The sequence below is a fragment of the Sorghum bicolor genome, chromosome 1 (genome assembly GCF_000003195.3).
Source record: "Sorghum bicolor cultivar BTx623 chromosome 1, Sorghum_bicolor_NCBIv3, whole genome shotgun sequence".
In the NCBI taxonomy this organism is placed as follows: domain Eukaryota; kingdom Viridiplantae; phylum Streptophyta; class Magnoliopsida; order Poales; family Poaceae; genus Sorghum; species Sorghum bicolor.
Genome location: NC_012870.2, coordinates 19,485,704 through 19,502,917, shown reverse-complemented (window position 1 = coordinate 19,502,917; position 17,214 = coordinate 19,485,704).

The window sequence follows — 17,214 nt, the reverse complement described above, 5'->3', positions numbered from 1 at the left end:
GTTTAAAGTATGTAATTTATTATTTTTTATATATATTTAATGCTATATATAGTGTAAGATTTGATATGACGAAAATTTTAAAAAATTTTGTAAAATTTTTTAGAAACTGGGCCTATCTAGGGAACAAACCCGCAAGACAAGACGGATCTCTGTACGACCTGAAACAAGCAGCATGAACAAGTACCAAGGCCTTGTTTAGTTCCAAAAATTTTTCGGCTGAAAAGTTTTCAAACTGTTCAACCAAAATTTCGGGTACTGTTCATCCGAAAAGCTGACAATGAATAGTAAGCTGCATTAATGTTGCAGTGACATACAGTTGCAACAGCTGTGCATCTGAACATGCAAAACATGCAGCATCTTATTACAAATTTATGAACTTTCAAATGTCCAATTACAAATACATGTCCAAACTGTAAAAATTACATGTCCAACAAAAATACATTGCACAAATGTCTATAACAAATGTAAAGATACAACCGGCAAAAACTGATACATGCCAGCATGCAGTACAAACAAATTACATGTCCAACACTTTGAAATAGAAATCATACAAATCAAGACCTATTGAACAAACCATTTGTGATGGAGTCACGAAATGCATTCATCTGCTCACATTCCGCAGAGGTGGGCGCAGGGACACACTCCGGCTGATCCATATATGCTTCAGGATGCACAAAGTTTGGATGACGGTCAAGGTGATCGAAGTCACTATCAAATGCGCCACTCAATCTCATGAAATTATGGAGAGCACAACAAGCAACTATAATGTGTGTTTGGGTTTCCGGTGGATAGCTAGGGACACTCAACAACATACGCCACTTCATCTTCATTACCCCAAAGGCCCTTTCAATCACATTTCTTAGAGACGAGTGGGCATAGTTGAATACCTCTTTTCTACCTCGAGGTTCTGCGCCGTTTTGAAAGTCTTGCAGATGGTACTTGCTTCCCCTGTACGGTGCAAGGTATCCGGGTCGGTTTGGATAGCCCGAGTCCACCAGATAGTATTTCCCTAGAGCACCACCAAGCTCCTGTAAGCGTCAATGGTTTCAATTAGACAAAAATATTGAACTGTGTACAAGTTGTATACCTGTAGGGGGATGAGGAAACACATCCTTGTACGTTGTCAAAGCATCATCGAAGACTCTCATGTCATGCACTGATCCTGGCCACCCAGCCAGGACAAATGTGAAGACCATGTCAAAGTCACATGCAGCCAGCACATTCTGTGTTGTTTTGCCCTTCCTACACAGGTGCTGAATGAACTTGTCCGATGGCACAACCATAGGAACGTGAGTGCCATCTATAGCCCCTATACATCCGTTGAAGAAAGGAAAAAACCTACGGTTCTGCAGCCTATCATGCATTGTTCTAAATAGTGGGTCCCGGGGCGCAATGATGTCATCACCAAGCTTAAGGACACACTTCAACACTCTATGAAACAGGTTGTGAACAGTTGCTAGTGATCTCTCAAATCTATCCTCAGCTTGCCTAACAGATTGTGGTGCACCTACCATCCACAGGAACATTCCTAGGGCTTCAATAGAGGTAGTTTTTGGGTTCGATTTCAGGCCATATCTATCTGTCAGTAAGGAATGTAGCCTAAAGAACATATCTGGGGTCATCCTAAACATGTTGTAGCATGAATTAGCATTCGCAAGCTTCCTTTGTACCCATTCCAACCCAGTTATAGGTGGAACCCTATAAGGACCCCTACTGCAGTACTTCTCTAAATGTGAGGCATACATGTACGTACCAGTCATGAGAACAGTAACTTCCTCATCATCGTCGTCTAACATCAGTAATTTCAACAACTTAGCACGTCGAGACTCCTGACTACCACGGGTATTGCCAATATCTCCAACATCCTCGTGCCCTCCCGGTGTCTGTTCATGTGAACAACAACAACAAACAAATGAGTTCAAATTCAGGCGTTCAAATTTCATGCAGCGCACCCCAAATATGTCTTTCGAACTGGTAATCACCAATCGGCAGGCCAAGTGAAAATAAGATTCAAATATCATTCATGAAATAAAAGTTCAACAAACCTGATACAATACCATACTGCATCCCTCGGACTCACTACAAGTGCTACACAACAGACATTAATAAAAACACAACACATGACTACTCTAATGCTGCATGACATATATGCATGCATGAGGAGGACTAGTTGCCGACCGAGGCATAGTGCTCGATGACGGCCAATCTGCCTTCTGGGGTGGAGTTGATGAAGAACTCCATGAGGTTGGGCACTAGGACGATCCTCATGACACCAAGCCACAGTCTTGGGTTGGCCTCCGATGCGCCAGCTTCTCGTGCGAGCTGCTGCACTAGCTTGATCTTGTCGTTTTGGTCCTTGTCATCCTTGTCAATGGCAGCCAACAGTCCCTTAATAGTTTCATGTTTAGACTGCATGATAGTGCTCACCTTGCTAATGTCTCGCTGCATAGCCCGTACAGCGCTTTGCTTCTTGGACTTCTTGTTGGGGCTAGTGGCTGTGCTGCGTGAGCTGTTGCTCCTCTTGCTACTCAGGCTGACAGGGGTGAACTGCTCGTCTTCCTCGTCGTCATCGTCGTCGCTGAGGACAACCTCTGTGCGGCCACGTTGTCCCGTAGCGTACGATGTTGTTCCGTCGACTGCTACGCCACTGAACATGCAGTCCAGCTGTGGGAGGTACGTAGGCCACCCATCCTTGAGCTTCTTCCACTCAGGATGTTTCTGCATTGTACCAAACAGCATAAGTGTTGCAATTTTAGGTAATGCATGGATTGTAGGTAAATGGAAGAGCTGAGGCACTTACCCCACACTTGTCCTCCCACCATGAATCTGGTGCAAGAATGGAGCCATCGTTTCTACGTCCGAGACCCATGAATTTGGTTCGCAGGTCGTTAATGAAATGCCACATGGCCCTCAACTGCCCTGACCCTACTACTGAATTGGTCATTGTCATGAACTAATCCCGTTGCTGCATAGTACCGTTCAGCAACATCCTTCCATCCCCATTTGCTCATGCTACCCCTAACACACTGGCCTAAATCTAATTGCATGCAATAAATATCACAGAAAGTGTGTGTGTTTTCAGAAGTCCAGTTGGCCCTGCTAGTTTCGTGCTGAAATGGACATGTGTAAAAAACATTCGCACAGGAAGAACACATAGTACATGTAAGACATTACAGCAGAGCTAAGTGCAGCGAAAGTGTGTACTAGACATGCATCTAAGGAATGTAAAGAAGCTTACAAAGGGATAAAGGACACTTACCGGGATCCTAGGGTTTGGGTTGTCGTCGCTGTCGTCGAACGTGTCGGACGGAGGCGACTGCCAGAAGCGACGTTGTCTTCCACCTCGGGAACGCGGGGCGCTTGGAGGACCCATAGAAACAGGGCGCTCTGGATCCACGGACCCGACACGACGTCGTCCGGGCCCTCGAACTGCCGTTGTCCCGCCGCGTCCCGCGCGGAAGACAGGTGCAGCACCGGTGTTCGGGGCCGGCACGCGAACGGGCGGAGGAGCGGAGGTGATGTCGGCTCCGCCTTCTTCAGGGCCGGATCTGAACGTGTCGCCATATGCGTCCACGCTGGGCCACCCTTCGCCGGCGTTGAGGTCGAGTTTGGAGAACCCAAGGTGGCTTGGGGTCGAGGTTGGCGCTGGGGCGGAGCGCTGGCGCGAGGAGGAAGGTGCCCGGAACGACGGCGCTTCGGAGAGGAAGTCGCGGGCGGTGCGGTCCTCGACGTAGGTGCCGGCGTAGGTGTTGTCGTGGCCGAAGTACTCGTCGGCGTTGAAGGCGTCGCCGTTGAAGCCGTCGCCGTTGAAGCCGTCCATGAAGCCCTGGATCTGGACGCGTAGGCGGCGGATCCGCACGAACACCCGATGGATCTGCTGGAGGAAGCGCTAATGGAGCGGCTCCACGGCGGGGGAAGAGAGGGATAGGGAGAGCGGCGGCGGCGAGAGGAGGGGATAAGGGATAGGGTTTGAGCCGGGACACGAGTGGGAGAGCTGCGGCGGAGGGTTAGGGTTCAGGGTGGACGCGAGAATGAGAAAGGGGGCCAGTCCACGCTTTTATATGGGCAGGTCAGCACAGTATTTTCGGGTGAACAGTGCGGTCCGAAAACTGAAATTTTGGCCCAGGCCCGTTTAGATGCGAAAAACGGAAAAGTGGCCCAAGGCCGAAATCTTTTTGGTTTTCGGCCTGATCTAAACAAGGCCCAAATGCAACTGTTTGTATGAAAACCTCCGTGTTCTACGCGTGCTGCAGCGCGAGGGAGCAGGCGGCGAGGGAGCAGCGACGGGCGTCAGGGCTTGCAGAGTGCAGAAGACTCCTCAGCGTGATCAATGCTGGCAGTCGCAGTACAGTGCACCTTAATTTTAATTTTTCAAGGCTTTGTTTAGTTTTATTTTTTTTCAAAATAGATACTATATCACTTTGTTTGTATTACAGGTATGTATAATTAGTTTTTGTTTTGGTCTATATTTAGTGCTTTATGTATGTGTCGCAAAATTTAATGTAACTAGAAATCTTGATTTTTTTGGTTTTTAAGGTAAATTAAACAAGGGCCTTGTTTAGTTCAAAAAAAATTGCAAAATTTTTCAGATTCCCCGTCACATGGAAACTTGCGGCATATATATGAAACATTAAATATAGATAAAACAAATAAATAATTACATAGTTTATCTGTAATTTGCGAGACGAATCTTTGGAGCCTAATTAATCTATGATTGGACAATATTTGTCAAATACAAACAAAAGTGTTAGAGCATCTCCAAGGGTTTTGCATAATTAAGTTGGCATTTATTGTTGTTTACAAACTCCCAAAACAAAATGCAAAGTATAAAAATAGACCATCTTCAAGGGTTTTGTATAATTAAGTTGGCAATTAGCCAAAGCGGACCCGGCTACGAATTTTTATCCTTTACGCGCGCTCGCGATTGTCTTCCCGCACGACTTTTCTTCACGCGCGTAAAGTCGCCGCCTGTTCTCGCGTTTTCCTCACAGGTCGCACCGCCAGTTCTTCCTGCTCCCCACCACCCGTTGCAGGTGCCGCCGCGACGATTCATATCAGGTTCTACAGCGGACCATGGCGATGGTGTTGCTTATAATCGGCAGTGGACGGCGGGGGGTTTCTGTCGCGATCGATGGACCATATATGGCGCGAAGAAAGTCCGGATCGCGCGGGGGACCGGAAGACGCGTACGATCGGCCTTTTGCCAAGCCGTGCGTGGCTTGGCATATATGCCAAGTTTGGTCTCTCATTTGCCAAGTTGGCCAAAATGCAAACTCCAAATGCAAAACCATTGGATACCTCTTTTTGCGATTTTTGGCAAACTACAAGAATACAAAGTCCAAATGCAAAACCCTTGGAGATGCTCTTACGGTGTCTATTTTGCAAAAAAAAAAAAATAGAACTAAACAAGGCCCAAATTCTGAGCAGTTTTATGTCCTTTCCCTTTGTTTTTTCATCATCCTGTATCCACCGTTTTATGTCCTCGCTGGTCTAAAAAGTTAAAGCTGAAATTATTGTTGGCTAATTTATTGTGAGAGAAAAACATTACTGGCTGGCAGAAAAAGTACGCACGAAAAGAAAAGAGAACAGGCCTTGTTCGATCACTCGATCGCCCCGCCATAGTCTTTTGGCATTAGCTGCAATTAGGGATGCAACTGGGTAACCAATTTGTTGCTTCTTGGATCACCTAACTAAGGTCTTGTTTAGTTCACCTCAAAAACCAAAAAGTTTTCAATCACATCGAATCTTTTGACACATGCATAAAGCATTAAATATAGACGAAAATAAAAAATAATTACACAGTTTAACTGTAAATCGCGAGACGAATCTTTTGATCCTAGTTAGTCCATAATTGGACAATATTTTCCACAAACGAACGAAAGTGCTACAGTAGCGAAATTCAAAATCTTTTCACATCTAAACAAGGCCTAATTACGATCAAATGTCATTGTAGTTCATTCTTCCACCTTCCTCAAACTACGAAAATGCCAATCTAGTTCATTTGATCAATTTTTTGGGTTGACCCAATGACCCCCAAAATAGTTTGAACTTACATCCTTGGCTGCAATTGGCCACCATGTGTAGATGAGTTTCTTGCTTTTAGTGACAAATTTACAAATTGGGTCTACTTATCCCCACCCCTACTAGAAAATTTATTGAATTTTAAAGCAAGCAGGTAGGGTACAAAGGCCTTGTTTAGATGCAAATTTTTTTGAAGTTTGACACGGTAGCATTTTCGTTTGTATTTGACAAACATTGTCCAACCATAGACTAACTAGACTCAAAAGATTTGTCTCGTGATTTACAGATAAACTATGTAATTATTTATTCTTTTTATCTATATTTAATGCTTCATGCATTCAAAGATTCGATGTGATGGAGAATCTTGTAAAGTTTTGGGTTTTTGGGTGTATCTAAACAAGGCCAAAGTTGAACTCATGAATCAAAAAAGTCAGAAATAAAATAAGAAAGATTGCACAAATACTTCTAGCCACAAGTCAATCCTAGGATGAAAGGCTACCTTTGCTCGTAGCACAACTAGTGCAAATTCTCTCTTGAAGATCAATTTACAGCGAAGAACCGAGTGAGCATGATTTGATCAGGCGTCGACAATTTTGATTGGAGCAACAGCCAGACAAAGAAGCGGCACTTCCAAACTGTACAAGACCATGATCGGTTAATCCTCTTTTTAACAAATATATTTCTAATATATAATTATAAAAATTTCGGTCCATCAAACTTTCTGTCGACTCATTTCTGTCCTTTCCTTCCGTAATCAGAGTTCGTCCGAAACCTAGTGGAAGAGAAAAAAAGAACACTACTAGAATCCACGAGTTTTCCTAGTGTCGAAACCCTAGGGAAACACTCAAAAAACAGTAGGGAAATGATTTCCTTAGGATTTTTCGTAAGGAAAGACCCCTAGGGAGGATTTTGATGGGAAAGACAACGTGCCCTAGGGTTTTCAATTAAAATCCTAGGAAAAGAAACTTTCCCTAGGAAATTTCAACCGTAGGGAACTATGCCCCCGTGGTGTTGTATGCAACGTGTAAAGCAAGTTTCCCTAGGGTACATGAATGGTAGGGAAATATCGGCATAGTTCTTTATTTAAATATTTAATATTACATTTTATAGTGCCAAATATAATTGTATCAGTTATGACTTTATTATAATCTCAAATGTGCAACAATTCACATCTCAAATGTACTATAATTCACGAAGCAAACAAATCACAAACAAAAGTAATCTTTTATATTCAATTGTACATCGAGATCTATATGTTACATTTTTCAAATCTTTATTTACAGAACATTGAGATACTCTATGTCAATCCAAGCACGCAGCAGCATCAAATCACCAAAATAGTTTGCGGCCATCCAAATCAATATCACTGCAACAGCTGCACAAAAAGTAGAATCGGATTATGAAGCATGAAGCATGAAGCAAGGAGACAAAGGGTTAAAAAATAGACCATGAGAAGAAAATGCTAACCATGAACTGAGCTCCTGCTAGATCTCCCCTCAGCCTCCTCGCTGCAGGATGACGGTAGCAGGGAAGCGCCGCGCGGTAGCACAAGGGCCGTCCTCCTGCGTTGGCTCCAACATGTACCTCCTCGTCATGGTAGCAGCAGGGTCGCACTCCACCACCGAGGTTGCCGATGTGCTGCTCGTCCACTGCAACACCACCTTTCCTAGACACCGGCGTTAGTGCCATGCCGCCACTCCTCCATGGTTGCTCTAGATCCAGCGTTGGTTCCATGCTGCCGCTCCTCCATGGTTGCTCTGGATCTATAGGAGAGAGAGAGAGAGAGAGGTGTGGTTGGGAAAATTTTGAATGAGAGTGCGGCAGATGAAATAGATAGATGAGGATTGAGAGCTGAAGAGATAAGGTTAAAATAGACCCCACCATACACAACAAGAGATAGATTCAGATTTTTTATCTTGGCATCCATACAAATATCCCTACGGTTTTCAAGTTTCCCTAGGGAAACAATCTGACGTGGTAGGCCCCTGCCACTTTCAGCCCGATGAAACAATGAAGTCCTAGGGAAATATAAGTTTCTCTACGGTTTTCAAACACTATCCTAGGGAAAGAAAATTCCCCTTGGGTTTCTTTCGTTTTCCTAGGGAAAACAAAAAACTCTAGGGAAATCGTTTGATTGTAGTAGTGGAAGTTTTTTAGAATTTCTAATGCAAAATCTTCTATACACGTTAGAGCATGTTGACAATAAAAAAAGTACATAGACCTAGATGCAAAGTGTTTGTCCTATTAGTTTACTTTTCTTTTATTTTTTTAATCAACTGAAAATTAATAAATATGTAGTAATTTATAGAAAAATCTAAAAATTACAAAATAAATTTTGTTCAACTCCACATATGTAGATCCATGCAGTAAACAAAAAATATCACAAATTTTAGTATTTTTTTTGCTGGAGATGCTTGTCTATACTTTTTAGTGTAAAATTGATCAATTGAAAATTGATAAATACGTAGTAATTCATAGAAAAATATTAAAAAAACAAAACAAGTTTTGTTCAGCTCCATATATGTAGATCTATGCAGTAAATAAAAAAGTATCACAAATTTTAGTATTTTTTACTGAAGATGTTTGCCTATGTTTTTTAGTGTAAAATTGAAATTGTAGTTATCTTGCTTCAATTACTATGAAAATTTTATGGTAGCCTATTTATTGTGATGTTTGATTTGTGATAAAAGTTTTAGCATCATTCCTGCATATCTCACTTATTTACTAATTTATCTAAATTTATGCTTGAGGATGCTTCCACTACCTTTGCACGATGTATTGTTATGTCATATGTAGATCCATGCAGTAAACAAAAAATATCACAAATTTTAGTATATTTTTTATTAGAGATGCTTGCCTATGGTTTTTAGTGTACAATTGATTAGTTCAAAATTGATAAATGCGCAGTAATTCATAGAGAAATCTAAAAATTACAAAATAAATTTTGTTCAGCTCCACATATGTAGATCCATGTAGTAAAAAAAATATCATAAATTTTCGTACATTTTTTGCTGAAGATGCTTGCCTATGCTTTTTAGTGTAAAATGAAAATTGTAGTTATCTTGCTCCAATTATTATGAAAATTTTATGGTAGCCTATTTAATGCGATGCTTGATTTGTGGTAAAAGTTTTAGCACCATTCCGCATATCTCACTGATTTACTAGTTTACCTAAATTTATGCTTGAGGATGCTTCCACTACCTTTGCATGATGTGTTGTTATGTCATATGAGCATTTCATAAGCTCATGTGTTCATAATCTATATACATTTAACTGATATATCATATTTCATATGAATCCTAATCCAAATAAAAAAATAAAGTTAGCAACAAACTTCTCATGTTTTAATATAATACTAAGGTATATTAACAGGTAATATTAGAGTAAGATAAGGTTTAACTAATTTTTATTTTTATTATTAAATAAATATATCTCCGAGCTACATATTATTGTAAATATTAACTATCTAATACCATAGATGTCATGGTTATCAATAAAATAAATTGTGGACTTTAAATTTTATAAAAAGGACAAATATAAATAGATATGTAATATTATATCATCACTTTCTATGGCCATTTGATATTTTTCTCCAGTCGTAACGCACAAGCAGTTAAATAAGATTAGAGATATTTTAGTTTGTATGAGATTTATCTCCTCACCGAGCAAAACATGGCCTAAATGCAAAAGCATGCAAGCTAGATGGTGGTTCTGGACATGATGGCAAGGAAGTAAGATACATGAACGTTGGCTAAGATTCTTATGCAACTAGTACCCTCTCTTCCCTACCTTATCTATCCTTTGTGAAATAACAAGAGGCTCCATAGGCCATTAAGGGCAGGAGACTTGCCCACCATAGCGGATCCACCCCTTGTAATGGCGACATTCCAGCAAAATCAAGTTATCAAAGGTGGGGTTGAACAAGGCCTTGTTTAGTTTCGAAAAGATTTTGGATTTCGGCATCGTAGCATTTTCGTTTTTATTTGATAAATATTATCTAATCATGGACTAACTAGACTCAAAAGATTCATATCATGATTTACAGCTAAACTATGCAATTAGTTTTTGTTTTCGTCTATATCTAATGCTTCATACATGTGCCCCAAGATTCGATGTGACGAGGAATCTTGAAATTTTTTTGGTTTTTTGGGTTAACTAAGCAAGGCCCAAGTGAAGTTATGTTTTCTTTTAGGCCCTGTTTAGTTCCTCACCTAAAATTTTTTTATCTATCTCATCGAATTTTTAGACACATGCATGGAACATTAAATGTAGATAAAAAATAAACTAATTACACAATTAGGTTCAAAATCGCGAGACAAATCTTTTAAGCCTAGTTAGTCTATGATTAGCCTTAAGTGCTACAGTAACCCGCATGTGCTAATGACAGATTAATTATGCTTAATAGATTTGTCTTGCAGTTTCTAGACGAGTTATGTAATTTTTTTTTATTAGTTTTTCTAAAAACTTCTCCCGACATCCTTCCGACATAACCGATGTGACACTCAAACATTTTTCATCTCCAAATTAAACAAGACTTAAGACGAACTTCCTGCATATTTTAGGAATACCCACAAACAAGTACGACTGAATAGCCATAGCGTGAGCTCACAAGATATGAAATATATGCAATGTAAATATGGAAGTGAGGCAAACAAGACATTAAGACGCAATGGTTTGTTTGGCTGGATTTCGGGCCTTCAGTCTCAAGTGATTTCTTTTCACACACTATTAAGTGATATTTTAAAATTTTTAGATCAAGCCCTCACAAACTGTCCGTCCGCACCCACAACCTGCTAGATAAATAATGTCTGCTTTTGGCAATTGTGCAACCAGATGCCTGCTGGAACCTGGAAGTTCAACTAGTATCGACTGCTCATGAGCAATTACCGTCTACCATCAGTATATAAATAAACTTAGATCAGTTTTAATGGAATTTCATGTTACAGTTTTTAATATATCTAAATTTTAGAAATAATGGTGAAGAATTTTATTCCCATAAAACCCTCTCTGCTATCTAAAACTCTTATTATCTCTCTTTATTAATATGGTACCATATCAACATAATTAATGTCTATAATCAAACTCTATTGAAAATGGCCTTAGAGCAAGACTAATAATACAGTCAGCCGCTGGCTTTAAGATTTTTCTATAGCCTTCTTGCAGTATATTTATATAGTGGTTAGCTATCACTATCAATATATGGTCTACTTATCTCTCATAAACTTTCTTGATTCTTATACCTGAGCGACTCTAAGGCCTTGTTTAGTTCTCAATTTCTTTTGGTTTTAGGTACCGTAGCATTTTCGTTTTTATTTGACAATTGCTATCCAATTATGGACTAATTAGGCTCAAAAGATTTATCTCACGATTTACGGGTAAACTGTACAATTAGTTTTTGTTTTCAGATTCGATGCGATGGAGAATCTTGAAAAAGTTTTTGAGTTTTAGGTGAAGGGTTGTTAAAGTTAACATAGTATTTTATTTTATTTGACAAAACTATAGACTAATTAAGCTCAAAAAATTAATTTCATAAATTACTCTCTAACTATATTTTTAGTTTTGTAAATAATCTATATTTAATACAAACATTTGATGTTACGGGTGGTAAACTTTACCGCCGCAACCAAACCCCTCTTCTACTCTCTCACAGCATTGTGGTCCGCCGGAGTCACCGGGGCTTCTTCCTGGTAGCGCGAACGCCAATGCGCAGACTCCAGTCCGCTTCGACCTTCGAGCCTGGCCTGTCGCGGTGTCGCCGGAGGGACGTCCCTCCGGCAGTCCGGCGACACCGCAGCGGTGGGCCGCCCGACCGGCGGCAGTGCGAAGCGAAGCTGCTGGTGAATGGTGACACTGACGCGGGAGTTCAGCCGCCAGGAGGAGGCACAAGACGCTGTACAATACAAGATCACACCCATGAGACTTGCAACTGTTCATCAGGCTCCGTGGGAAAGATTGACCGAAATATGTACCCGTGTTGCCGCGCGGGGGAGCAGCGAGGGGCGCCAGGGTCTGCAGCGTGATCAATGCTGGCATCTACTACTACTACTCCTCACCTCACAGTGCACCTTAATTTCCATTTTCGATTTAATTTTAAAGAGGGAGTACTAGTCCTAGTATATGGCGTCTTCCTGCTCGCTGCCGCTGTGTCTTCTCCTTCCCACTACTTCCCTCTGCTCGTAGTCGTACCAAGCAAGCTAGCTAGCCTACCTCTCCGTCCGTCCGCTCGCTGTTTCCGGAGCCCCGAGAGATGAGGTCTAAGCGGAAGGCCACCAACTTTCCCGTTCGGTGGCAACCATATGCAGAACTGACGGCGACGGCGGCGGTGGCATGCGGCGGCGAAGGTTCCCTCCACACACCTCTGCTCGGTGGAGGTAGATATGTTTTTTTATTTTTTCTGGTTTTATGGAAACCAATAGTAATCTGTCAATAGGTCTTTCCCTACTTATTAACCCTTTCATTTGTTCTCTTTGCCATCTCATCTGACTCGATCCATCTTGGAAGATAAGTGGATAAGATTTTTTTTTTTAGGGTTTCAGTTATGGGCTTGAGCTCTCTTTAGCTTCAGCGCTCTAGGGATTGACTTGATCCTTCCGCATTGTTTAAAACTTGCATTGGGAGTTAGATTCATTCCACACAACTTCTTGCAGTAGTCGATCCTAGATGACACTTTCAAACCCTTTTTTTAAACAGAACCGACAGGTGCGCTGCCGAAGCAAAGTTTGAATATTTTCAGGATATGTTAAAAGGAGCAGAGTGCTGAAAATATATATCGTTAATCGTCTAGCGAAAAGCTACTGAAACTACTCGCTAGCTAACAAAGCATGCGCACATCGTTACGGTCTTACGGATCACCTCTAGGAGTTTTCCCTTGTCATTGATCATCTGTATCCACCATTCTCCGGGTAATTGATAGACCTTGTTTATTGTTCGATCGCCCCACCAGCTCTTTTGGCATAGCTGCAGTTGGCATAGTGCTGACAATGCAATTTACAAACTGGGTCTGCTTGTCCCCGCCCCTACCCCTACCCCACCAACTGCAATTGGCCAAAGATGAGTTTCTTGTCTGCAGTGACACTGTCTGCTTATCCCCACCTCTCACTGATGATTTGATCAGGCGTCGTTGGCAGTTTTGGTTGGAGCAATAGCCAGACAAAGAAGCGGCACTTCCAAACTGTACAAGACCATGCATGTTCGGTTAATCCTCTTTCTAACAATATTAATAAAGACCAGAGAGATTTTTAGTTTGTATATATATGAGATTTATCCCCTCACCGAACAAAACATGGCCTAAATGCAAAAGCAAGCCAGCTAGACGGTGGTTCCGAACAAGATGGCAAGGAAGTAAGATTGCTTTGCATTGTTAAAGTTTAACTCTCATCACATCGAATGTTTAGACACATGCATTAAGTACTCAATATAAACTATTTACAAAACTAAAAACATAGTTAGAGAGTAATTTGCGAGACGAATCTTTTAAGCCTATTTAGTTCATGATTGGACACTACCTGTTAAACTTTAACACCTCCAGCCAAACATCCTGTAAGATTCTTATGCCATACATCTCCTTGTTGAAGAAGTGAGTGACCCAACAAAGATTTACTTTATCCAAGTCTTAAATGATCTTTTTTCGCACTACACTAAGTGATATTATTGTTTCATTTTTAGAGGCACAATCAAGCCCGCACAAACTATCAGACACACACCAGAACCTTAGTTGCTTGCTGACGACACCCAGCAGTCTAGGAGCAAGACTCCAAGAGTAAAAAATACATCACACCGAAACATGATGTTGCCACAAAGTGCTCGACTTGTTCGACTCTATATTGCTCACACACAAGCTCACAAGACACAAAATCTTGCTCTCCAATTAATGGATATAGCAAAGTTCGCTGAAGTTCTAAAAATGGTGAATTAGGAGCTCTCACAAGGCTTTGCTGGTGTCATTGCCACTTTGTCTACCAAAACTGACTTAGCCGGTTTGGCAAACTAGCCTATCCAGCTTTTTTAACTTGCTAGCCGTTGGACACTCAGGACACTCACAATGTATACTCTATCATAGAGTCTAAAGTTATTTATTACCTCGAACGATGTGAACTTAGAGTCTAAATAAGACTTGGAGTCTTATTTTTTCTACCTCTTTCTTCAATAAATATGCTGCCACATCAGCAAAATACCATAAATAATATGTAATTAATTGTCTTGGACTCTGTGATAGAGTCTTGAATTGTGAGTGCCCTCAGAGCAACAAAACCATCCCAAGCTACCCACCAACAATAATTCTCTCAACTATGCTAATTACTCGGATTTGTCACTTGGATTGGTTTTGAGAACTTTTAGGTCACATCTAGCATTTACTGTTGTGTGCCTCTTAATAGTATGACATCCGTATACTCAATTCATTCTACTTGAGCTTATCTTTCTTCATATAATGTCGTTGCTTCATTCTTCAACATTTGAGAAATTCTAACACCTTTAAGACTTTGAGCTAAATTACCTTGAACTATGACTTGGATATCTTCATCCATATGATCAAGACTACACTTTTCGTCCACAAGTAATCCTTTCAAGTACTTCAACAATGGTTTGATCCTCCACATCAACATGACTATGCATAGCTTGATTAGTATCTCGACTCAATATGCAAGTATTCTCTTCCTCACCTTAGCTAGGTCCTTCGGCCACCAAGCTGTTGCTTGCCCTTCACTCTTAGTTAGTACGTTGAAGCCCTTTCCTTGCTATCTTTATCTTATCAAGCTATCAAGTCACATCTTATTTTGAATCAACTATATGCACACATTGAATATTATCTCATTTATATTGTTGCCTTCTGCTTGAACTATTTCTACTAGCTTCCTCCTCAATGGTCTTTATTCATAAACCATTCAAGCAATAGCAATTGATCATCAATATAAAAACCATTTCATCATCATGATAAGAACAAGCAAGCTTCAAGAGTGAGATCATTCCATATACAGATTATGTCTCATTTACATTTGACACACACGCTTGCCAGTTCATGCATTTTATCAATAACCTTGGACTCATTTCTTAGCTATATCATTTGCTTTTACAATATGAGCCCGATCACACCTTAAGAGTACCTAAGACTAAATGCCTGCAAATGTCATGAAATACATTAATCATGTTGTCATTCAATTCACCAAAATCCACTTAGGACCTAGATGCACTTTCAAACACTAAATTGAGTTTTTTTCCTTTAAATATTATGTAAACTTATTTATTTATGGATAGCTACTTGAACAATTTATATATTTTAGTTTATCAATACTGTCCTATATTGTACTTCTATATGCTTAGGAAATGGAATATCTAACTTCAAAAGCCTTGGCTCTGCTGTTGGTATTGAGTTTACCCACTGGGAACAAATGAAGAGAATGGTGTGGAAAATTTCTGTTCGCTTGTCTGCAAAGTTATGGCTGGAAGTACCGTTCGCCGGTTGGCCGGTAGAAGAATAACAACGAGCTTGAATCTGGTGACTTGTGCGCGCGCGCATAATGTTCTTTTGAATTTCTGTTTTTGTCTTTTATCGCAGGACGCAGAGACGGCACTGTGGAACGAAACCTGCTATCGCAGTTCAAAGGCGAAGCCAAGGTGCCGGCCACGGATGCCCGGGCGGAGCCATCGTTGGCGCTCAGCCTCCGCGCGGGGTCCCAAGAGGAGCCGCTGCCGCTGCCGCAGAATCGCCTGCGGTTCTGGTACGCGCCGACCCGGCAGAGTCCCACTAGTCTCCTCTCCCGGCCCGGAGGCTCCAGCGTGCCGTCCCAGACGTACGCGCCGCCGGGCTCGTCGCCTGCTGGGGCTGGGCTGGCGCCGCCGCCGCAGCTCCGCAGCAACAGTGTCCATCTCCCGCCGCCAGAGCCGCGCTGCGGCGCGTGCAGCGTCCACTACGGTCGTTTGGCGGCGGACTTGCTGAAAAGGGTGAGCGGGGACCTCGATCGCAGGGTGGGGTTGCTGCGCCAGGAGCTGAGCGCCGAGGTGAGGAACGAGGTCCTGCGGCTCCATGCCGCGGCAGCAGCAGGCTTGCCGGCGCAGCAGCCGCAGCCCTACGGTGGAGGCGCGTGGTGCTGGTGCCCGGCCTGCGGGACAAGGCCCGGGACGGTGGGTCTCAAGCCGTACGAGCACCTCTGCCTCTGCGCCCAGTGCTCGGCAGACAGCCGCCTGTGCCCGGTTTGCAGCTTCACCACCACCACCTGGACAGGGGCTGTCGTCGAGGCTGCCTCTCGTGGCGTCCACTTTGCCGAGGGATCAGGAGGACTCTAATTTTGGCGGCGAAACTGTGCCACCGCACTGCTGCTGTGTGAAAAATCATGCGGGCTTTTGGTTAGAAGTGGTGATGGGCCTCCACTGTTACAAAATCCACCCCTGCTTAGGTTGGCTGCTAGTGTCCCGTTTTCTCTAGTTATTCGCATCGTTGGAATACCCTATATATGTTCCAGAAATGGTATTGCTACTTTGCTAGCGTTATAGTGGATAGAGAGCCTTCCATGTCTGTTCCTATTGGATGGTTCCATATGCAAATTTGCATCCAAAATTGAAACCGATCTTGGTTCTCAGTTCGTCTGGTGCACCATCTCGAAATTGATGTTGGATCTGGCGACGATTGCAAAGGGTAGGTATTTCCATTACCCTTTGCATTCTTTGAAGACTGGAATCCGTTTGGAACCTAGAAATTTCATAGGAAAATCATACAGGGAAAGTCATACAGAAATTTCATAGGAATCAGTTCGAGTTTACAAATACGAATTTTCCCCGGTGCATGCAAGGACGATACCGGAATGACGACGCGGCAAAGTGGCTATGGACATGGACAGTGCGGGAACGACGGCAACGGGAGGAAATTTAGATAGTTTGTTAGGATGATTAGATAGAGCCGGATTTGGTTTGTTTAAGCGTCAGTGTAATCATCGAAGAAATAAACTCACCACAGTCACCAGTTGATCTTTCGACTGTGGTCGTGGGCACTGGCGAGAATGCCCTTCCGCGTCCGGAGACAGCAGCATGTCACCATCCATGCGTGTCCACATTCACATCTACTACTCCATGGTGCGGGGTAGAAGTTTAGGGTTTTCTCGATCTACATGAGAAGATTTTTTTCAAAATATCCTGTGGATTAAGTTTTTTTTTTAAAAAAATGCAAAATCATGGTATAGAAAAAAATATATATAAAGTGAA